General features: G+C 52.0%; 1 long non-coding RNA gene across 1 annotated transcript in view; it reads right to left on the reverse strand.

Annotated features, from left to right (window-relative positions):
* LOC146797307 (uncharacterized) overlaps positions 1–24,632 on the reverse strand; it is a 496,953-nt gene that overhangs the window by 63,131 nt on the left and 409,190 nt on the right. Inside the window, exons 2-3 of the long non-coding RNA XR_014968466.1 lie at positions 3,495–3,528; positions 3,242–3,350 (exon numbers count right to left, since the gene is read on the reverse strand). This is a non-coding gene — a long non-coding RNA (uncharacterized LOC146797307). The remainder of the gene's footprint in view (positions 1–3,241; positions 3,351–3,494; positions 3,529–24,632) is intronic.

Here is a 24,632-nt window from a genome sequence, read left to right on the forward strand (position 1 = left end):
GGATTTGAGGGGTTATGCGGGTTTCACAAATTTTTACAGCGTTTTTGAGGTATTGGAGAGCTGAGACGCTGGGGGTATTTACACGCAGGGCTGTTGCACTGTGACCACGGCTTGTTGATGCTACTTAGTTGTGCTTGTTCCAGCCCCTCGCAGCCCCTGCTGCCTGGCAGATGATGGCCCCTCCTGGCCCTTTTATCTTCAGCAGGCAGTCTGGTGGAGTGATGGTGAGAGCTGCCTGTGAATACTCCAAGCAGATGCATTGCAGGTGGAAGCACTGGCAAGTGCGGCACAACCGGCCATGCTGCAGGCCGCACTCGGGCCTGACCGTGCCGCCTCTGCTGCTTGCCGGAGCTCACTCTCTGCGAGAGCAGAGTACGGCTTAAGCACTCACTGAGCTTGTTGTGCTGGTAGCTAGCTGCTGATGACGATGGCGGATAGCTGCTGCTGGTGCCTGGAGAAGCCCTGAAAGTACCTTGGTCACCGCACTTAACTGCTGGCTTTGTGCCTTGTTGCCCTCACTGCCCCAGTGATAGTTTAGGCGGGTGACCGGTTGGTCCCGGTAGGGTCCTGGTTTGATACACCAGCCTGCGTAACTTCTGCTTGGGCTGGGTGAAAGATGGAAGGAAATGTCAGCTGGGCAGGGTACAGAGGTGAGAGCTGGTCGCTCCCTTACTCCTCCAAGAGCTGTGCCCGGATTCCGCCCCTACGCTGGAGACTCCGGGGCTCGGCGTGGCGCCCCACTGGGACGCCCCCGCCAATAATTCTACCGCCGCATACCGCTTGCCGCTTACTGCCCCGCTGTCCTACTTTGCTGCACTTCATGGCTCCCGCGGCTTTCCGCGGCTTCCCAGCAGCAGCAGCAGGGGTTGCTCCAGTGCTCCGTGGCACATCCCAGTTCCCGCAGCTCCCACAGCTTCCGCAGCTTCCACTGCTTACTAGCAGCAGAAGTGGGTGCTCCGGTGGCACATTGGATCAGGATCGCAGGGTCACGGAGCATCAGACTCGAGCAATCACCAATCGCCTTGTTGGTTTCAACTGGAGTATGCAAGGAGGACACCAAATGTGCCCTTCAAAGCAGTCTGGTGGCACTGGCAAGCACCCCCACCCCAGCCTAATACACGATGTCCTGTCTGGGAGGACATTACAATGACAGGAAACCTATTGTTCTGCCTTCCCCTGCTCGAGCCTGGCTCAGCAGCAAAAGGGCACATTCGTGTCTGTGGTCGGCATCAGCACTAGCTTGCTGTTAGACCCTGAAATGCAGGTACCCGGGAATACAGGACAAGGCTCCCTATGGGAGCCCCCAGTACATAAGATCCTTCATCCAACACTGGACTCAGTGTTGGGGTAGGATTCCAACATGTTTGATACCAGACATGCCCATTTTTGGTGCAGCCAGTATATAGTTAGACATCTCATAATTGACTTGTTGTCCACTATATGTATAAAATTGTTGACCACGTTTACAAAGCCAGGAGAATACACTCCTGGGTCTGTAGGGGGTGTCCTTCACCTGCAGGGCCCCTCACACTTACAACCAAGCACCCTGCCTTCAGCATTGAAAGTGCTGCTCTAGGGGTGACTTATAGGTCTTAGGTCTAGTGACCTCAGATGTAAGGAAACATATCTGTGGTGAGTGGTGCTAGCACCAGTTCGTACAGGCTGCAATGGCAGGCCTGTAGTCACAGTTTGAGGGGTCTCTCAGGGCGGCATAATACATGCTGCTGCCCATGGGAGACCCCTTGTGTACCAATGCCCTGGGTACCTTAGTACCAGATACTAGGGACTTAGAATGGTACACCAGTAGCCAATTAGGAAGGCGCCAGAGTTCTTACCATAGTCCAGTTTAGGGAGAGAGCACAGTGACTGGGATCCGTATTAGCAGGATCCCAGTCAGACTAGTCATAAATACAGAATGACACCCGTAAAAAGCAGGGTAACCATAAGAGCAGAGCCTACTTTCCTACAAAGATAATGGCATGCACCATGGTTGACAACCTATAGTGGTGATAAACATAACCTACAGGTGGATTTTCCATATCAAATCCTGTGGATTGACCCACAGGTACCATAGGGAATAACCTGTAACACTAGCCCTCTTTATAGGCCAAGCTTTCAGGCAGGGCACGCGCACGGTCGCTTGGCAATAACCTATTTTAGGTCAAACCTGCGCGCATGCGCTGTTGCTCGGCAGTGACTTATTGCATCTAAAAAATTGACTTACATTCATTGTCATCCTTATCACTCTTCTTTGCTGCCTTCTAATTCGCAACCCTTGTGAGGCGTCACTTACTGCTTGACTTCCTCGTGTTTGTGTGGATCAGGGTCGAACTACAAATTGAATTAATTAGTGTCCGTCCGCTGCTCCCATTGTAAATTGAGGTACTACTTTTTATTTATTTTTTAACTTTTATATAGCGCAACCTGACCAGAAAATATTGGCCGCTTTCCATGAGCAATACTTACATAAAAAAACTTCACATTCATTTTTTTATGCTAGGAAATTTAAGTGATTTGCCTAAGATCAGAGGATGTTCAGGCGCCGGCGCGTGTTTTTTCCAGCCGAAACCCTTGAATGTTGCAACAGTTTTGGTTCCATGTGGTGTTGGTCGAACTCCTTCTGTTTCCTGTAGTTGGTGAATTTGTTCCAGGTCTCTATTTGGTTCATTTGTGTTGCAGTTTTTGCTAAGATGTTCAGCATTGGATTTCTCGTTTTGGCGATCTTCTGTTGTTTTAACTTTGCTTGTCCCTCTGGGATTTTAGCCAATGGGGGTCCTCGTGATCTTATGGTAATCCTTAGGAGGGTCTTTTCCTCATCACTTGTTTGTGGTTGTCACCGGTTCGACGGTTGATCCTTCTGTGTTGCCGTGTGTTTGGGCTTCAGGCTACTCGTGTACTTTCACTGTTCTCATTACTAGGGTCGGACTGAGACCAAAAATAGGCCTGGTAACAAGAATCAAAGTGGCCCTAATTAGTGATCCAGGTAGCTAAGAAGTTGGCCCACATTTGCAATGTAGGGCAGTTTAGATCTGGTAAAGACACCCTGTATGGGTATTTTGCAAGGTAAGAGAGACTGCATGCATTTGTGGTTGTGCAGTGGCGGCTGGTGACATTTGACTTCACCGAAGCGTCGCCCGAGTTCGGAGCTGAACTTACGCGTTCCAGGAAAATCTTAGAATTTCACTAACAATAATCATTCCTAGTCTATAGTTAAAATATTAGAGTGTTATAGTATAGTTACCTTCGGTCCTGCCCGATATTCTTTCCCAGTCTGGAGATTACAAGACTTGTGTGAGGAATTCTTCATGACGTAACTCCTCCGTCTCAGCGACTCTTGACAGGAGTTAACTCTAGCGGTCAAAAGAAGAAGAACAGAGTCAACCTTGAAAGCTAAGTTACATATTGTTTTATTGTAGAAAGAATAATACAGGTAAAATATTGCTAAAAGAAAAATAGTAAAAACATAGTCGCAGAAAATAAGAAAAAAGACTTACCTGAATATAGAGAAATCTCTGCTAAAGTACCAAGCTAAAAGAAAGAAAGAAAACAAGATTAAATAATTGAATAAATGCAATAACTAGGAGACAAGAACTTATTGAGAAAACAATAACGCCATTAAACCAATCCTAGTGAAGAAAAGACGGCGAATTCTTACCACAAGTTGTCACAATTAATTAGAGAAGAATAGAGGATACTTCATTTAATATACTGGTAGGTGAGCTGATAAATAGAATAATAATAATATTAATAATTAGGTTAGGCCAAATCTGAATAATTCATTGAATGCTCATATACCTTAGGTAGAACTGCGCAGAACAAGTAAGGAAGAGAATTCCAGGCAGTCAACCACCAACCACACGAAGAGAGGCTAGTTCAAAAGGATTTAGGGGTACATTCCTTCCCAAGGTTACAAACTAAATACCTATAGAGTTATTAGAAAGATATAGAGTAGACTTAGGTGCTAAGTAATTGTGCTCTGTTAGTTTACTCAGGTACCATTCAAGCGATAGTCTATAGAATGGCCTGACGAGAAAAGGTGTTGTGGAGGAGATCCGAAAAATCCTGAACTAGTCTCTTCTTTCTTTGTTATTTTGTCCACTCTCCCTTCCCCCTTTGGGGTTGATTGGGGACGTGATATTATTCGGTCTCTGGGGAATCCTGGAGGGGGCATTGGGAACAACCATCTCTGTTCCTGTGCAAGTATACGGTAAGGATCCTCTGTTTTGTAGCGCCTAGACATACGCCAGGTAGGCCACAGGCACTTGTGATTGGCAATGACTGACACTGATGCGTTCGTTCGTCACTGGGCCAAGACCCGAGCGGTCGAGAGCCCCTTTATTTAAACCCTCGGGTGAGCCCGCCCTCGGGGTGCGTGTGTGCGTGTCTTGCGTGGATGGGCCGGGTGGCTCCGTCACTACATACCTCCAATCTTTTAGATGCAAAGAAAACCCTTTCGGGACACTGTTCAGTCTTTTTTTGTGCACCATGCAAAGTCTCTCAGTTTCTGCCTGGGGGTTGGATTCGGCCGGAGACCATACCTCTGGCTCCGGGAGTTCTTCTTCGCTTCTAACCCCTCCGCATCTCTCTCTAACTCGAATGACACAACTCCAGAACCCTGTGGCTCTTCTGCCCCAGCTGTCTCTTTTCCTGTTTGGCTCTGGGATAGTTCCGGTCTGCCAGGATGGGTGTCTATGGAGACCACCCCTTCCCCTTCCTCAAGGTCTTCCAAGACATGGTCGGTCAGTGGTGGTCCACTCGCGACCCTCTTGAACCATGAAGTGTTCCTCGTGACTTCGCGAATCCACGCATGGCCGATACCATGGTGCCATGCATATTGATGACCTCCCACACCTCAGGCTCATATGGGGTGCGATACTTCCAACTGGGGTAACGGTCTTTCACCATGACTTGGTCTCCAACCTGAATGTGCATTGGTTGTGCCCTCCGGGCTTGGCTCGCCTTGTCATTGGACGCTTTCCTTCAGTTCTGGGTGGCCTCTTTAGCCAGCACTGGGGGACTCCACGACGGGTCCGCAGGAACACTGTCTCTGGGTGCCCTCCGAAACACCAGGTGAGCCGGTGCACACTGGGTGGTGCAGTGTGGTGTTTGGTGATACGCACTGAGGAACTGCAGGAGGCATTGCTTGGCGTCTTCTCCTTTCTCCACTCCGATTCTGAGGGCCCAGTTCATTGTTCGCATGAATTGCTCTACCTCTCCGTTCACCTGGGGCCACTGAGGCATGATCTTCTGGTGTCGGATGCCCCTGGATACAAGATATTCCTGGAATTCTCTTCCGTCAAACGGCAGCCCGTTGTCTAACCTAACCTCCGCGGGCAGTCTCATCATGGCGAGAGCGTGTCCAAGAGCGGTCTTGATGTGGTGAAATGCTGTCGATGATACCACTTCCACCACTGGGAATTTCGAGTGGGAGTCAATGAGTACCAGGGTGCTCCGTCCATCCGGGAATGACCCGAAGTCTATGCTCACTTTGGACCACGGCTCCAGGCACGGATCTTCCGTGATTAATGGGTGGGGCATCGGATTGCCACCCGTGATGCTGTAGTCATGGCATGATTGGACGACCTCCTCAACCATGGCGTCCATCCCGGGAAACCAAACTTTGCTCCTCAGCCTGGCCTTGGTCTTCGAGACTCCTTGGTGCCCTTGATGCGCTAGATGGACCACTTCTTCTTGGAGACTACTCGGGATTACTAGGGTGGTTCCTCGTAGTATGACTCCATGAAGGCCTTCGCTGAGTTCGCTCTGAACTCTCCACACTTGTTGTCTGAACAGCCTCTCCTCCGCAGTCAAAGAGCTGACACCATCCAGGAAGTGACGCCAGTTTCTGTTAGCTAACGTGGTCTTGACCTTGGCAAGGCATTCGTCTGACTCGGTAGCTCTTCCGACATCTTCCAGCGTGAAAGCGACTGGGCACGCTTCGAGGGAGACCATCTGGACAAATTCTTCAGTGTAGTCTTCGTTGACCAGCGCATTGAACTGTACTGGCGGGCAAGGGCGCCGTGATAAGAAATCGTCATGGTTGTTGACTCCGGGATGGAAGATCACCTCAAAGTGATAGGCCTGCAGATGAACTGCCCATCTCTCGATCCGAGGAGGGGCGAGCCAAGACGTGCCGGAGAAGAGGGGAACCAGGGGTTTATGGTCCGTGACCACCCTGAACACATGTCCATATACGTAGAGATGAAAGTGCTGGCATGCCCATTTGATGGCCAGCGCTTCACGCTCTAGCTGTGCATATCTCATTTCCGTTGCAGTCAACACCTGGCTGGCGTATGCAGTTGGAACCCATTCTTTGGACTCTGTTTCATGCATCAGGACTGTGTCCAGTCCTACGGGACTCGCATCCACCACGACTTCAGTGCAACAATGTGGGCGGAAGTATAGCATGACTTTGTCGTCGATGAGGGCCTCCTTGACAGCTTGAAATGCCAAATCTTCCCTTGCGGACCAGACCCACTGTTGACCAGACTTCGTGAGAGCCTGGAGCGGCACGGACAGGGACACCAGGTTGGGAATGAATCGGCCACAGTACGTGGCCATCCTGAGGAAACTCTGGACTTCTGTGGCTGTTGTTAGTCTCGGGGCAGAGCGTATGGCCTCTGCTTTCGTCGGGTCAACACGCAGCCCTTCCCTGGAGAAGATGTACCCACAGAAATCCACCGAATCCTGATAAAATTAGCCCTTGGCTTTGTGTAAGGTGAGTCCATTGTCTGTCAGACATTGAAGTGTGGCTCGGAGGTGTACGTTGTGCTCCTCAAGCATCTTGGAGAATACGAGGATGTCATCACTCAAGTTTATCACACCATGCAGTCCTGTGAGGGTCTCCCATATTGCTTTAGGAACACATCCGCAGCCGACGACACGCCGAAGCTCAATCTCTTGTAGCGACGCAGACCCACATGAGTGGAGAACGTTGTGATGTTCCTACTGTCTGGGTGGAGCTTCAGCTGTTGATAGCCGGCATTGAGGTCAAGTTTTATGAACCACTTGACGCCGTTCAGGTCGGCCACAATGTCATCCATCGTTGGTGTGAGATGACGTTCCCTCTTCACGGCCTTATTTGGTAGGTGCATGTCGACACAGAGTCGATTGGCCCCTGGTTGTTTCGGTTTCGGGGCCACGAATAACGGGGACACCCACGGTGTGGGGCCCGACACTTTTTCTATCACCCCTAGGACTTCCAACTTCTTCATCTCATCCTTCACTTGTAGCCGCAAGTGAAATGGCACCCGCAGATGCCTCAAGGCCATGGGCTGGGCCGTTGGATCAATGTGCAGCTTGAACGTCTTCCCCTTCAGGCAGCCGAGGCCCTCGAACAGCATGGAAAACTCTCTGAGCATCTCTCGAGCATGTAAGTCATACACCTGGTTTGCAAAGAACACTAGCACTAGGTCCTCCACAGTGTGGCAACTTAGGAGAGTGCCTTGTTTTCCTTTAGTAACGTGGAACTTTGTGTTGAGACGGTGGCCCTCACTGGCAATCTCGACCTCCATGACTCCTCGTAGAGGAAGCGGCTCATTTCCATCGTACGTGTATATCCTTGCCTTGGACGGTAAGAGCGGCAGACGTGGCGATAGCTTCTCATACTGGTCACTATCCATCACGTTTACTGACGCTCCGGTGTCTGAGGGCACTCATAGGAGATCCCACGACAGTGACGGTACACATGGGAGGCAGTCGTCGCCGTGTTCCTTCCCGGCCAACAAAGGATACGAAAAACACCTCATCGTCATCAGCACCCACGCCAAACCCTGGTGGGGTATTGTCCGTTTGTTCCGCTGGGTTCTCTAGCTTCAGTTGCCTCGCTGCCGTCGAGAGGCCGCATGAGCCTGGGGCACTGCTCCTTCCTCTTCCGCTCCTGCAGACTTTTGCAAAATGGTTACGTTTTCCGCACTGGGAGCACGTTTTTCCCCTCGCAAAGCATCTTCCTGCCGAAGGGTGATCCAGACCACAATTGCCGCTTGTGCTCTTCTGGGGAGGCCAAGTGGACCCTCGTGTTTGAGTGGGCCATCTCTGAATCTCGTCCACTTTCTCTTCTTTGACCACCAGGGGTCGTGGAGTTGCGCCTTGGGGTGTGGGCCGGTTGAGAGCCGCTTCCATCTTGTCCGCATGCGCATTGGACAGTTCGTGGGACCTGGCGAGCACGAGGATCTCATCAAGACTGATGCCTGGCTGGCGCAGTATCAGACGGCGCAGTGTTACGGAATGGCATCCCCAGACGATCTGCGCCCTAATTTCTTCCCACTGGTCGGGCAGTGTCCTGGAGCTTGCCAGCTTTCATAGACCAGCGTAGAAAACGTCAATGGTCTCCGCCTCCCCTTGACGCGCTTGTCGGAGCTTGAAACGCTCGAAGTCGGGATTTATTTGAGGATCAAAATGTCGGTTTAGGGCCGCCACTGCTGCATTGTAATTATCATCTGGTCCGGTGCTGGGCAGCGTCTCAAACAGCTCGTACAATTCACCCCCTCCATAGCACATGAGGAGTGACCTCTTTACTCCTCTGTCGGTCTCCCACACACTCACAAAGTAGTGGTCCAAACCCACAAAGTAGTGGTCCAGGCAGCCGATCCAGGACTTCCTGCGGGCCGCAGCGGTGGCGGTTTCAGACAGCTCGCTAAATGGGGGTACGTGGGCAGCCATGGCTTGACCAGGCCGGGGTTGATCCGGTGCGGCAGCCAGCTGAGGCTGTGTCGGCGGCGCCGGCACGGGTGCATTGCCACCTCCATCTGCGTTCTGCACGCTCATGATGTAATGTTAGCGTGACACCCCGTGCAGGGGCTAGTGCTGGCACTGACGAGCCAACCGGGCGGGAGAAGAATGCACCGGCACACCCACGCTGGCTCCGGTGTAGACGCGTTGCACAGTCTGAGCTGGGGACGCTCTTCTTCCGCCTGCGGGCCGCGAGCTCCACAGCACAGACTACTAAACTGGGTCCACAAAGGAATGTCCATTCTGGGGTTTAATTGTCCTGAGCAGGGGTGCAGCTACTGTTGGGGCAGCAGGTGCAGCAGGTGCAGTAGCACTGTGGACCAGAGACCAGACGGGCTCATGGAACCCTGATAGTTCCTCTATTATACTACCGCAACGACAGTCAAAAGGGACATTCTCCTTGCTGCACTGGGTCCCATGGCATCCTTGCTACACTAATATAGCTATCAATGGTGCAGCAGGTGCAGTGGCACCGGGGACCAGAGACCTGAGGGGCTCATTGAACCCTGATAGTGCAGAGTTTGCCTTGGAGACCCAGGTCTCCCGCTGGAGAATCTCGACATTCAGATACTTCCGTAGGGACCTCTGTATGTCAGAAGAGAAGCAACTCTTATGAGAGAGAGTGCCAAATGCTAGATCTTGAGAAAGCTAGACTTAGGTTCAAGGAAGAGCAATTGGTACTGGATAGGGAATCCCTAGAACTTCAGACGTCTAGGAAGATATTGGGACTAAAGTCCCATGGTGGCAGCAACAGTGTCACTAGGGTTAAGGAGTACGCCCATGATCATAGGTACCTGAACAAGATAGTCCCTCCCTACCAGAGTGGGGATGACATCCACGAATGGATAGCTGCACTAGAGAGGGCCTGTAAAGTACAGAAGATCCCCCAGGAGCAGTGGGCAGCTATCTTGTGGCTCTCTGTTGCTAACAAAGGTAGAGATAAGCTCCTCACTGTTAGAGAAGAGGATGCTGACAATTATTCAGTCCTGAAGAGTGCTCTGGTTGATGGGTTTGGCTTAACCACTGAACAGTACAGGATTAAGTTCAGAGACACCCAGAAGACACAGACTCAGGACTGGGTTGACTTTGTAGATTGTGCTACTAAGGCTTTGGAAGGCTGGTTACTTGGCAGTAAAGTGAATGATTTGAAAGGATTGTACAATTTAATTATGAGGGAGCATATCTTTAATAATTAACAAAATCAGTTGTTGCATCAGTACCTGGTTGATTCTGATCTGACTTCTCCCCGAGAATTGGGAAAGAAGGCAGATAAGTTGGTCAGGGTGAAGCAGAACACTCAGAACCAAGGTGGTGACCAAACGAAGCATCATGCTAAAACTCCAGATAAGGGTGGGAAGAAGGGTAAAGACCAGAAGTCTTCACAAGGGCCCTAAAAACCTACATCTGGGGGAGGGGACTCACACTCTAGCAAGGGTAAAGGCAAAAAGAAACCTTGGTGCTTCCTGTGTAAGGAGAAAACCAATTGGACAAGAGATGCCAATTGTCCGAGGGCCAAGCATCCTCCTACCAACACCACCACTGCCCCTAAGGCAACTGTTCTCCCTAGTCCAGCTCCAAGTGGTGGTACTGGGAACAAGGGTATGGTAGGGTTAACCCTGGGATATGAGATGGATTCTGACTTAGTCAGAACTCCAACTCAGGCTGTTTTGGTCTGTGATGGAGGCATGGACATTGCCTCCTTATTTGTCAGTCCCAGTAACCTGGGCAAGAACAGACAACAGCCTTTGATAAATGGAAAGGAGGCCATAGCATTCAGGGACACAGGAGCAAGTGTCACAATGGTGACAAAAGATCTTGTGGGCCCTGACCAGATCATACATGGTGAGATGTACCAAGAGACCAATGCTAACAATATCAGCACAGACCATTCCTTGGCAGTTGTTAATTTCAGCTGGGGAGGGGTAATTGGCACTAAGAAGGTTGTGGTTAGCTCAGACCTCCCTTTGGAATGCTTGTTGGGCAATGATTTGGAAACTTCAGCATGGGCTGAAGTGGAACTTAGGACACATGCAGCAATGTTGGGCATCTCTGCAGATGTGTTTGCTATGACCAGGTCACAGGCAAAAAATGTCTTCCACTGAACAGGCCCTGGATCCTGGAATAATGGACCAGGTGCCTTCCAAGAGAAGGCGCAGTAGGTGAAAGGCTGTGTCTTCCCCCCAGGCTCAGAGTGAGGGTCAGTCTCCAGAGGGAGATGATCCCAGTCCCTGTGAAGGAACTGTCCCAGATGAACTTGAGCCTGATTAGGTTGAGTGTTGTAGACAGGGGGCCTTTCCAGGGCAGATCTGAGTCAGGGGCAGCATAGCTGACCCTCTCTTGAACCCGTACGACAGCAAGCTGCTGCTGAGGCTGCTGGAAGTGCCTGGTATCCCACAGGGTCTATTGGGATGATTGACTTCTTTATTCAGAGGGTAGAGACACCAATCCCGGTGCTACCAGGAAGTTGGTTATCCCTCTGAAATGTAAGGGCTTCCTATCAACACTGGCACATGATATCTCATTAGCAGGACACCTATGCCAAAGCAAGACCTGGGACAGGCTTGTCCCTCACTTTCACTGGCCTCATATGTCAGAGGACACAAAGGTGTTTTGTCACTCCTGTACTACCTGTCAAGCCAGTGGAAAGGCAGGTGGTACTACAAAGGCCCCCCTGATACAACTACGTGTGGTGGGGGTTCCCTGTGAGAGGGTTGGGATTGACATTGTTGGTCCCATGGATGCTCCAACTGCATCTGGGCACAGATTCATATTAGTGGTGGTGGACCATGCCACTAGGTATCAAGAGGCAATACCCCTTAGGACTACCACAGCTCCTGCTGTGTCTAGGGCCCTCCTGGGAATCTTTTCCAGAGTGGGTTTCCCAAAGGAGGTAGTATCAGACCGAAATACGAACTTTATGTCTGGTTACTTGACTCTTATGTGGATGGAGTTTGGAGTGAATTACAAATTCACCACACTCTATCACCCACAATGCAATGGGTTAGTTGAGAGATTCAACAAAACCCTAAAGGCATGATCAAAGGCCTCCCAAAAAATCTTAGGCGAAAATGGGATGTCCTTTTGCCCAGACTTCTCTTTGCCTACAGAGAGGTTCCTCAGAAGGGGGTTGGCTACAGCCCTTTTGAACTTCTGTTTGGACATCCAGTTAGGGGTCCCTTATGTTTAGTGAAGGAGGGATGGGAGTTATCTCTCAAACCACCTAAGCAAGACATTGTGGACAATGTACTTGGTCTCCGGTCCAGGATGGCTGAATACATGAAGAAGGCATCCAAAAACCTTGAGGCTAGCCAAGATTTACAAAAAGCCTGGCATGACCAAAAAGGCTGTTCTGACTGTGTACCAGCCAGGGCAGAAGGTGTGGGTGTTGGAGCCTGTGGCCCCAGCAGGTCTCCAGGATAAGTGGAGTGGGCCCCATAACATTCTTGAGCAGAAGGGAGAGGTTACTTACCTGGTGGACCTTGGAACTCCCAGGAGCCCCCACAGGGTGCTCCATGTGAACAGGCTCAAGTCATATGTGGACGGACAGGGCAGACATGGGCTTGCTCATGGCTATTGATGAGGGACAGGAGGAAGAGAGTGACCCACTCCCTGACCTCCTCTCACAGAACCCTGATGATGGTTCATTGGATGGTGTAGCCTTGGCAGGCAGCCTCACTGGTCAGCAGCAGACTGATTGCAGGAAGGTCCTCAATCAGTTTAGACACATGTTTTCACTGATTCCAAGTCAGACTACCTGGTGTACACATGAGGTGGATACAGGTGACAGTCTGCCTGTTAAACATAAGATTTACAGGCATATTGACCATGGCAGGGACTGTATCAGGACTGAAGTCCAGAAGATGTTGGATTTGGGAGTTATTGAACCCTCTGATAGCCCTTGGGCTAGTCCAGTGGCCTTGGTTCCAAACCCTCACACCCATGGCAGTAAGAGAGAGATGAGGTTCTGTGTTGACTACAGGGGTCTCAATGCAGTTACTGGGACTGATGCCCATCCAATCCAAAGAGCAGATTAACTTATTGACACTTTGGCCTCAGCCAAATTCTTAAGTACATTTGACCTGACAGCTGGTTACTGGCAAATCAGATTAGCTGAGGAAGCTAAACCAAAAACAGCATTCTCAACCCCTAGTGGGCATTACCAATTTGTGGTGATGCCTTTTGGTTGGAAGAATGCACCTGCCACATTTCAAAGGTTGGTGAACAAAGTCCTTACAGGCCTGGAAGACCATAGTGCAGCTTATCTTGATGATAATGCTTTCTTCAGTTCCACCTGGGAGGATCACCTGGTCTACCTGAGAAATGTTCTGGTGGCCCTGCAAAAGGCAGGCGTCAGTATCAAGGCCACCAAGTGCCAGATAGGGCAGAGTCAGGTTGTGTACCTGGGCCACCTTGTGGGTGGAGGTCAAGTTCAACCATTGGAGGGCAAAATCCAGACCATAATGGACTGGATTGCTCCCACTACCCAGACTCAGGTCAGAGCTTTCTTGTGCCTGACTGTGTACTACAGAAGGTTTGTTAAGGGTTGTGGATCTATAGTGCCCCCCTTAAATAATCTGACCTCTAAGAAAATGCCTAAGAAAGTTCAGTGGACAGTTAGCTGTCAAAGGGCATTTGATGACCTGAAGCAGGCCATGTGCACTGCTCCCATTCTGCAAAGTCCTGACTATTCCAAACAATTCATTGTTCAAACTGATGCATCTGAGTTGAGGGTAGGGGCTGTGCTGTGTTGTTACAACTGAATGAAGAGGGCCAGGATCAGCCAGTAGCTTTTATACTCAGAAGGCTGACCCCCAGAGAGAAACGTTGGTCAGCTATTGAGAGGGAGGCCTTTGCTGTGGTTTGGGCTCTGAAGAAGTTGAGGCCATACTTGTATGGCACTCACTTCATTGTTCAGACAGACCATAAGCCCCTCTCATGGCTAAAACAGATGAAGGGTGAAACCCCCAAACTTTTGAGGTGGTCCATTTCCCTAAAGGGGATGGACCATACAGTGGAACATAGACCTGGGAGTAACCATGCCAATGCAGATGGACTCTCCAGATATTTTCACTTAGAAAAGGAAGACTCAACTGGTCAAGGTTAGTCTTATGTCCTTTCGTTGGGGGGGGTTTGAGTAGGAAAGTAGGATCTGCTTCTTATGGTTACCCCCACTTTTTGCTTGATGTCTCACTGTTTTTGATTAGTCTGACTGGGATCCTGCTAATCAGGACCCCAGTCTATCTGCTTTCTCTTTTAAATTGATGTACATGCACTTTGGTACACTCCAGATTGGATACTGAGGTACCCATATCAGTCCCTAGTATATGGTACACATGTACCCAGGGCATAGGTACACCCGAGGCCTCCCATGGGCTGAAACATGTATTATGCCACCCATGAGAGGCCATTAAAAATGACATAACATGATTGCTACTGCAACCTGTGTAAGCTGGTGCTTGCACCACTTACATTAGATATAGGTTCACTATATCTATCTATATATCACTACACTTAAAACCTATCAGTCACCCCTATAGCAGGCCTTATCAATCCTGAAGGCAGAGTGCTGGGTTTTAAGTGAGACGGTGCCCCTGCATGAGTAGGGACCCTGTGCAGCCGACGCAGACCCTTCTCATTGGTTGTCTGTGATGCAGCCAGACATATAGGTTAAGGTGCATTATGACCTCGCGGTAAATGGTATCTTTAAAATGGCTGCTTAGAAACATGTTGTGTTTGGTGTCAAACACCTTGGAATCATACCTTCACACCAGTAACTGGTGTGGGAGGTATGATTCCACCCTTCTGAGGGGACATGTGTGGGTCACCGGTCTACCCGGTACCAGATTTCTCTAGTGTATTGGTGCTGGGTGGGTGCACTCTGAGAGTGCCAGAAAGTCTGCACTGGGGGCAGATTTTGTGTCCCTGTGCATAGTCCAGCTCAAACCAGTTCTGGGAGCCATTGGCTCCTGCTCTGGTGTGAAACTGGACAAAGGACATGGGTGTAGCGACCCCTCTGTCCTGCCCCTCCCATAGGAAGGAACCCTTAATCTGTCCTACCCTCTCCCATGGGTATAAAATGGGCTACCTGGCTACAGAACTTTGGATTTTACCTGACAAGATTCTATTAAGACGATTCCACATACTTCGACTTTCCAGACACTCTGGTTAATTGAAGAATCTCCCTTGGAGTAAAGGAGTTACTCCCCTGCCCTCAATCAATCAATCAATGACACTTATAAAGCGCGCTACATACCCGTAGGGTCTCAAGGCGCTGGGGGGGGGGGGGGGGGTGCCGCTACTGCTCGAACAGCCAGGTCTTCAGCTTCTTCCTGAAGGAGAGGTGGTCTTGGGTCAGGCGCAGGTCGGTCGGGAGGGAGTTCCAGGTCTTGGCGGCCAGGTAGGAGAAGGACCTTCCTCCTGTAGTCGCTCTTCGGATGCGGGGGACGGCGGCGAGGGCGTGGTTGGCTGATCGGAGGTGGCGTTTGGGAGCGTAGAAGTTGACTCGGCTGTTGAGGTAGCTCGGGCCTTGGTCGTGTAGGGCTTTGTGTGCGTGGGTGAGGAGGCGGAAGGTGATTCTTTTGTTGACGGGGAGCCAGTGAAGGTCTCTCAGATGTCCGGAGATGTGGCTGGTTCGTGGGATGTCGAGGATGAGTCTGGCTGAGGCGTTCTGGATCCGCTGGAGTCTCTTCTGGAGCTTGGCGGTGGTACCTGCGTAGAGGGCGTTGCCGTAGTCCAGTCGGCTGGTGATGAGGGCCTGGGTGACGGTTTTCCTGGTCTCGGTGGGGATCCACCAGAAGATCTTCCGTAGCATGCGTAGGATGTTGAAGCACGCCGAGGAGACGTTGTTGACTTGCCTGGTCATGGAGAGGGAGGAGTCCAGGATGAAGCCCAGGTTGCGTGCATGGTCTGTCGGTTTGGGTGCGGTGCCCAGGGCGGGAGGCCACCAGGAGTCGTCCCAGGCGGAGGGTGAGGGGCCCAGGATGAGGACCTCCGTCTTGTCCGAGTTCAGTTTCAGGCAGCTGGTCGTCATCCACTCGGCTACCTCTTTCATCCCTTCGTGCAGGTTGGCTCTGGCGGCGGTGGGGTCGTTGGTCAGGGAGAGGATCAGCTGGGTGTCGTCGGCGTAGGAGATTATGCTGAGGTTGTGTTTGCGTACGATGGCCGCGAGGGGGCTCATGTAGACGTTGAAGAGGGTGGGGCTCAGAGATGATCCTTGAGGGACGCCGCAGATGACTTCGGAGGCCTCTGAATTGTACGGTGGTAGGCGGACTCTCTGTGTTCTTCCGTCGAGGAAGGAGATGATCCATTCCAGCGCCTTGTCCTGGATTCCGATGTTGCTGAGGCGCCGTACTAGGGTGCGGTGGCAGACCGTGTCGAATGCCGCGGAGAGGTCTAGGAGGATGAGGGCCGCTGTTTCTCCATTGTCCATCAGGGCTCGGATGTCATCGGTGGCGGCGATGAGGGCGGTCTCGGTGCTGTGATTGGCTCGGAAGCCGGACTGTGAGGGGTCGAGGGATCCGTTCGTCTCGAGGAAGGCGGCCATCTGCTTGTTGACGGTCTTCTCGATGACTTTGGCTGGAAACGGGAGGAGCGAGATGGGGCGGTAGTTCTTGAGGTCGGTGGGGTCCGCTGTTGGTTTCTTGAGTAGAGCGCTGAGTTCAGCGTGTTTCCAGCTCTCAGGGAAGATGGTGGTGTCGAAGGATGTGTTGATGATGTCTCGCAGGTGGGGTGCGATGACAGCGTCGGCCTTGTTGAAGACGTGGTGAGGGCAGGGGTCGGTCGGTGATCCGGAGTGGATGGAGTTCATCGTGCGGATGGTGTCTTCGGTGCTGATCGGGGTCCAGGCGTGGAGGGTGGTGGTGGGGGGTGGTTGTTCGGTCATGGTGTGCGTTGGTTGGTTGTAGAAGCTGTTGTGTATGTCCGCGATCTTGTTGTGGAAGTATGAAGCGAGGGAGTTGCAGAGGTCTTGCGATGGGGTGATGTCGTTGTTTCCTGCGCTGGGGTTGGAAAGCTCTTTCACGATGTTGAAGAGTTCCTTGCAGTTGTGTGCGTTGTTGTCCAACCGGTCCTTGTATGCTGTTTTCTTGGCGGCGCGGATCAGCTGGTGGTGTTTCCGGGTGGCAAGTTTGAAGGAGGTCCTGTTGTCCGGTGTCGGTTCCTTTCTCCAGACTTTCTCGAGGGCTCGGCAGTTCTTCTTGGAGCTCTTGAGTTCGTCGGTGAACCATGGAGCCTTCTTGCTGCCGGGTCTGCTAGGCGGGGTCCTCAGTGGGGCGAGTTCGTCCGCGCAGTTGCTGATCCACTTCGTGAGGTTGTCGGCGGCCTGGCTGGGGTTCGCTGAGCTGGCAGGAGGGTGCTGGCTCAGGGAGGTGGCGAGCTGGTCTGCTGTGATCTTGTTCCAGCTTCTGTGGGCGGCCTGTTGCTGGTGTTGGTGGGTCGTCGTTCTCTTGAAGGTGAAGTGGACGCAGCTGTGGTCCGTCCATTGAAGCTCTGTGGCGTGGCTGAAGTCGATGTCTGTGCTGGAAGAGAAGACTGCGTCGAGTGTGTGTCCGGCGAGGTGGGTGGGGGTGGACACCAGTTGCTTGAGTCCCAGGTTGGCGAGGTTGTCGAGCAGGGTGCTGGTGTTGCGGTCGTTGTTGTTCTCTAGATGGAAGTTGAGGTCTCCCAGGAGGATGTAGTCAGCGGAGGGGAGGGCATGCGGGCTGACGAAGTCGGCGATGTCCTCGCTGAATTGTGTGCGTGGTCCAGGGGGTCGGTAGATCAGGGTGCCTCTGAGGGTGGTGTTCGGGTTGGTGTGGATCTGGAAATGCAGGTGTTCGGCGCTGGTCAGGGTGTTGTCGGTGCTGGTCGTGAGACGGATGGTGTTCCTGTGGATGATGGCGATGCCTCCTCCCATCTGGTTGGCGTTTCGGTCCCTCCGGACGATCTTTTAGCCCTCTGGGATAGCGATGGCGATGTTGGGAGCTGAAGAGGCGTTCATCCAGGTCTCCGTGAGGAAGGCAACGTCAGGGGCTGTGGCGTCTAGAAGGTTCCAGAGTTCGATGGCGTGTCTGTGGACGGAGCGGGTGTTGAGCAGGATGCACTTGAGGTGGGTGCTGCTGGTGTTCGACTTGGCGGGTGCTGGTGCGAGGCTGGTCCGGATGCAGGAGAACTTGCAGGCGTGGCAGCTGAAAGGTCCGTGGGTACGTCGTGGAGTGGCTTGATGGCATTCTGGGAGTCGGCCGGTGTTGAGTGCGGTGAGGGTGGCGGCGGAGTACGTCAGGCGGGTCGGTCGGGGTCTTCGGGGGCCAGGGGTCCTGGCGCTGGACGCGATCCGGTCGCGGACGGGCGCAGACGGGCTTACCTTTGGCGCGCCTTCGGCGCACAATCGGCGCGCCCGCTGCGCGTTCGCACGGTCGCCATTTAAAGGCGAAGTGCGCGGGTGGGCGGAGCAGCTGGGAGGCGGGAGCGGGGAGGGAACAGAAGAGAAAAGGGGCGGGGCTAATGGCAGTGGCGGGAAGCGGGGAGGGAGAGCGGAGGGCGGCGAGGTAGGCGGGCAAACAGGAAGGAGACAAGCACAAATGCACAAATGGAGGGCAAAACACGAAGAAGAAACGGTACAAAAAATACAGGCAACAATGCAGGTCAAAACGGAGGCAAAACAGTTAACAAACGGTCATACGGCATACAAAGAAAACAAGCACAAATTTCGGTCAAAAACCGGCGAAAACCAAAGGGGAGCGCTCAAGGCGGCAGCGAGGCCGGCGCTGAGGCAGAAGGCAGGCACTGGGGCACACGCAGCAGCTGGTGGCCGTGCGGCGCGGGGGTGTCCCACAAGTGGGTCACACTCACCTGCGTCGCACGGTCGCCATTTAAAGGCCAAGTGCGCGGGTGGGCGGAGCAGCTGGGAGGCGGGAGCGGGGAGGGAACAGAAGAGAAAAGGGGCGGGGCTAATGGCGGTGGCGGGAAGCGGGGAGGGAGAGCGGAGGGCGGCGAGGTAGGCGGGCAAACAGGAAGGAGACAAGCACAAATGCACAAATGGAGGGCAAAACACGAAGAAGAAACGGTACAAAAAATACAGGCAACAATGCAGGTCAAAACGGAGGCAAAACAGTTAACAAACGATCATACGGCATACAAAGAAAACAAGCACAAATTTCGGTCAAAAACCGGCGAAAACCAAAGGGGAGCGCTCAAGGCGGCAGCGAGGCCGGCGCTGAGGCAGAAGGCAGGCACTGGGGCACACGCAGCAGCTGGTGGCCGTGCGGCGCGGGGGTGCCCTAGCAGGCACCTTAAGCGCATCTGACCGCCTTGCATCTCCCGAGCTCCTGAAGACTCTGAAGATTTCTGCAACACAGGAGGTGGGTTTCCGAAGGTCCCTAAGGTCGATCTGTCCTCTTAGCAATTCTGACGCCAGTATCCCTCGTGGGGACTGCGTGACCCGAACCCCTGTGCACTGCGTCTATTTGCAAGTGCACATGCTTGTTGTTGATTCCTGAGCTTGTGCATTGGACTCCGTGTAGTCCCGACCCTGAGCAGTATTTGCACCAAAGACATCCGGCCTCCTCGCACTGAGTGCTCCGTGGGCTGGTACTTTGTAAACTTGCTCGAGGTCTCCTCGCGACTCCTGGTCTGTTTTCCTGTGGGTCCTGTCGAGGGTCACCTTGTTTGCTTCCCAGGTTGCTCTAGATGTGCCCAGACTCTCCATTGCTTGGGGAGTCCCCTGGCCCTTGCTGGTTCTCACCGTAACCTGCTTTAAATTCCTGTGTGGGTTGCATTTTCCAAGGCTTGTTGGTGCTCCAGCCGGACGCTGACCCCTTAGCACTCGACATCCTTTGTGGTACAGCTCACGTCCGGCTCCTGGTCATCCTCGATATCTCCTGGTCCTCGTGGCTGTAGAGTCAAACATCCCCTCTTCGGGGAGGAGCCAAGATGGCGACCGGAGCAGACGCTTGAGCGCCCGGCTCCGTCGGTCCGTGGCCTCGGACTACTATCCTGATGCTCATCCTTGCCGATTCTCGAGGTGCACCGTGTGCGAAGACGCGCTGACCGCGCTGCTGCTTTCCCGGAGTCTCAACCCGCCCGGATGCCCGAGTTCTGGGTGCTTTTGTCCTCGGCACTGAAACCCTGCGCCCTTACGGCCTTTGCCGGCCTCCTGGAAGCTCCGCAGTTACCGGACCAGCTAGCGCTAACCTGAGCCCCGCGGTTCCGATCTCGCCTCGCACCATGGATCGTTGCCGGATGAGCCCGGGGAGAGACGGCCGGACACCTTCTGCACCCTGTGCCTGACGGGCTGGAGCTGTGGGGTGGGCCCCGGTGCGGTGAGTCTCCTGCCCCGCTCTGAGGACCGAGCTGCGGGGGGCTGCTGCCCCCTTTGCCTATTGCCTAGCCAGCGGCGAGGGGGACCGGCGAGAAGATAAGCGACTGTCGGCCTTTCCTGTTGCGGCGTAGACCTGAGGGGAATTGACCCCTTGCCACGACCCCCCCCCCTGGCCATTGCACCGTATAGCGGCAAAACATGGCGTTGAGTGCCTGCTCGCGGCTGGGGGGTGATACTCCGGTCTCGCCCGCTGCCCACTTCGCCCTCCCTCTTCCGGACACCAGCTCCACAGTGCCGTCCCGGATTGCTGCCGATGTTGGGGCCCAGCTTCCGCTGACATGCGGCTCCGTTCTGGCTGTCCTGCGGGACTTTCAACTACAGATGTGCGCTGGCCTGCAGGCGCTGAGTGAGAGGTTTGACCCCATACTGTCTGCTGCGGGCCGTGAGCGCACTGTTTGTCATCCACGGGGCGTGGGTCTCCCGGTGCTCTTGTCCTCTTGCGGGGACGCAGCGGCGGTGTATGATTGTGCTACACTGGTGCCTTCATCTAGCGCTCCCGGCGCCCAGGGTCCACCGCTCTCCACCTCAACTGCGGATACTTTGTCCCCCTGGTCATGGCTGCCTGCTTCATTGTTCCCTGCCTCACCGCGTCCGCGAGGCTATCCTGCTGAGCGATACCTAACGGCTTCGAGGGACCGTCCGCGGTGGCCCACTGCTGCCTTTTTCTGGAACTCCTGTACCTTACTTGCCAGGTTTGGATTTTATGTGGTGCAACGAGGGACCCCAATCGGTGGTCGGCGGCCATTTTGTGATCCTACTTCACCATCCTCTCACAAGCGGCCATCTTGTCTTTGTCTGCTCGGGACACGGGGCCTTCACGCAGGAGCTGGTTTAATCCCAAGCCCGCGATCGGGCCAGGGCTAGACTGACTTCTATCGCTATGGTTTATGGACGGGCTGGCCTGGGACTGGGACTGTATGTATGTTTTGCGCGCACTCGTCGCGACTTGTATCCCTTGCTTAAACTGTGGTGCCATGGTATCTTTGCATGCCGTTTTTTGGCGTAGAGGGCTTCCAGTGTGTGGGGGCCATAACTGGCTGATGGTTCGGGGCGCTCTGGTGTCCAGTGGGCTCCTCCCCACCTTCTTTTCTGCTTTCTTCCCTTCTTTACTCTGTTCCTACTTTCTCTCTTCTCTATATTTCGGGTTCATTGGGCGACAGGCACTATGCTGGGGGGGGGGGTAGGCCGTAGCCTCCGCATTGGTGTAGGGTGGGGGGGTAATACTCTGTTCTCAATTAGTTCTATGGGCCTTTCTTCTTTTATGTCTCTCTGCTCTACTTTCTTTGATTCGGGGTCCGGGTGTGGGGTGGATCGAGTGGGGGCGGCTCTGGAGGGGCGCGTACTTGCTCATGTGACTATCCTGATATATCTCTGCACCGCCTCACTGATTGAGATTTTACTCCCATTGTTGTTCTTACTGATGTTGCTGCTCGCCCGTGTGGTGAAGCTATCTTGCGGACTCGAATCTACTCTGCTCTTATCCTTCATTGACTTTTTTTTCTCTGATAAAATTATCAAAAACTTAAAATTAACCTTCACCTCTCCTTCCCCGGGTTTCAAAGATATCTCCAGTATGTAACTCATAACCTGTTGTTAATCCTGACCGTTGATGCACGGGGGCTGTAATGTGGGTATCAGTGCTTTACTGTATCGTGGCCGGCCTGACGGTTGTAGGCCCGTATTTGTTCTTTTAAGATGCACGAATAAAGGTTTTTAAAAAAAAAAAAAAAAAAAAAAAAAAAAACATCCCCTCTTCGCACCTGAAGCACCAGACATCAGTGGGCATTCGACTACTGAGCCCCTAGTCACCTGAAGTGACCCAGAATCTGTTCCATCGGCTTTCAGGTTCCTCCCATCTAGAATCCAGGCTTGGATTCCAACGGACACTCTTCACCTTCACAGCAGCAGTACTTCCTCCCGGACTCCATTGAAAAAGACGGAGGTTTCTGACACCACTTGACCCCTATGCACCCGGCTCCTCTGGGATAGGTAACTCGGGTACCCCAGTATCCACGGGTGGGTTGGCTCTAGAACCTCCTAAGTTCCAAAGGGTTTGCCCGAAGTCCTCCTAGAAGTGTCCTTAAAATGTAACTTCAAACATAACATAACATGTGTATTTGTAAAGCGCACGTTCATCCGGAGGCATCTTGGCGCTGAATATCAGATGTTTATTTTTACCCAACTCAATGGTACTAATTTTATCGACCTCAGATTGATGAAAGGCTGAGTGGACCCGCCGGGATTTAAACCTGTGATCATGAGGTCGAACACAGGCTCCTTTAGTGGATGCATTAGTCCACTGAGCCACCAGACCTGACTTTCTCATAGAGATGTACGGAGCACGCAGTCATGGTTCATCACTGCACCCGTCCTCCGTGGGCACCCTGTGTCACTACCTTGGGTGGTTCCTTAGGGTCCCAGCGATACGACGTGCTATAGGCACTGTGTCTATTCAAGTCATGATTGTTATACCATTTTTTTGTATATGAGCCGGTCTCCCCCTGGAGCCCGCTGTGTATTGTGCTACTTACAACTGTTCTATTGTTATTATATTGTGTGCCTATGGTTCTGTCCTTGTGTAGAGGGTAGTAGAGAGGTTTATATTAATAAATACATATTTTTATATAACTTCTGTGTGGTTCTCCTTTCATTTGGTCATTCAGGAGGTGATATTCTGGTAAAACAAGCTGCTTTACATTCCTTCAAGATTAAGCCTGAAGGCTGCTCTCCACAGCTACCACTAGGATAGCTTTCTAAAGGTTATCTTTGACCTTGAATACCATAGGGGTCATTTGGACTGCTACAAGGTGCCCACTTTAATTAGTGGACAGCATATACCAGGCCAACTTCTCACAATATCCACCTCAAATATAAGGTCATCAAATAACTCTTCATTCCTACAAATATATCAATATTTCACCAGTGTGAGATTATCTCATCTGATCTGTCAGGAGTAATTTTTTGTAATGATTCTGCCGAATCTCGCGATGATACAGATGATCGCGATGATACAGATGATTAATCACATCTGAGTTGCACAGATAGCGCCCACCATTAACAGACGGGGCAGCAGATTTCCCACAACTCAAAGCAGCCACTGCTTCCACAACTTGCAGCTGTTCAGAATGCACTTGAAATTGTGATGGAGCAGCACCCTGGTGACCCTTTGCAAACTTCTAAAGAGCTCGTCAGTTATGCCGACTTCTCTTCAGCCTGGGCTCCCCTTTCCATTGGGTGAGACCATCTATCCATTCCCAAATAGATTGCAGAAATGTGAAGAGCTCTACCTCCTTGTCCATGATCACCTTCAATTTGCCAGGGTACAACATAGCATTTGAGATCCAAAGCATGCAAAGGCTTTGTTTTTGCTTCACTAAATGGAGCCCTCTGTTTTTGCACATCTCGCTTGAAATATGGGAGAAGTATAATTCTATGGTTTTTAATCATAATGTCACCACTGAGCCTGGCCTGCACTGTGCGAAGGACATTATAGAATTGGACGTGCCTGACCGCACCTAACCTGCTGAGACCGAACCTTTTTGCCTATATCTCTGACAGCCAGTTGACCCAGGGACGGCTGCAGAAGGAGCGGAGCTCCGTATCTTCAGGGGCATACACTGTGTGTACGTCTCAGGCCCGCACCGCATCTAATGCTACGGATTATGGCCGAATCGGTAAACAACGGGCCATGATAGGCTTTTCCACATCTCAGGGTGGAACCTGGTATATCGGACATACTGCGATACTAGAACTGTATTGTTGTGCACCAGACAGGCCCCGGGATCCATTCCAGCCCCACTGCAGCTGTGGATTTCACTATACCTGGTGCAAGTTTTAAATGCTTGTGTGCTCCTTCTTTCATTTTGTCCTGAAGAGGCCTATAATCTAAAGGCCGAAACATGTCGACACCCTACCTCTGAAGTCTCTAGAAGGCCTGGATTGTTGAATGTACTAAACACACTGTGTATCTTGTTAAGATCCAAAGATTTTGCTTGTAAATACACACTGACCCCAGAGACTATCATTCAGATTGATTGTACTGGTATTTTATGCACAACCTCCCACAAATAGATACATGGACGATAGGAGTTTTCTTTAATATGATAAGATTTGGATCGGCCTTGAGTTTTGTAATGTCTTGTCCTATTTTGTCGAATCTTTGAATATAGCAATGTTTTATGTTTAATGTAGCACGATTTGCACTAACTCTATTTAAGGCTGGATGAAATATGAATACTTGAGAGATACAATAAAAGAAAGATCTCGAAATAATCGAGCTGTTTCCATGATTAATTAATGTAGTCAATAGAACTAAAGAAAATTGTATTTGTCTATGCTTCTCGTTTGTTTTCTTCTCCCTGCATACTAGCCCTTGAGAAGTAGGGTTACTAGGGCTAACACCATTTGTTTGATCCTGTGCCAGGTTATCATCATGGTCACTGTAACGCAAGAGCTTTACTACTATCGTTCAGGGAGTAACTCCAGGCAGAGGGGGCTGAGAAGGAACACGATGGGCTCGTTCCAAAGCAAAATGCCAGGAGAGGCC

This window comes from Triturus cristatus, chromosome 9 (assembly GCF_964204655.1).
Source record: "Triturus cristatus chromosome 9, aTriCri1.1, whole genome shotgun sequence".
Classification (NCBI taxonomy): domain Eukaryota; kingdom Metazoa; phylum Chordata; class Amphibia; order Caudata; family Salamandridae; genus Triturus; species Triturus cristatus.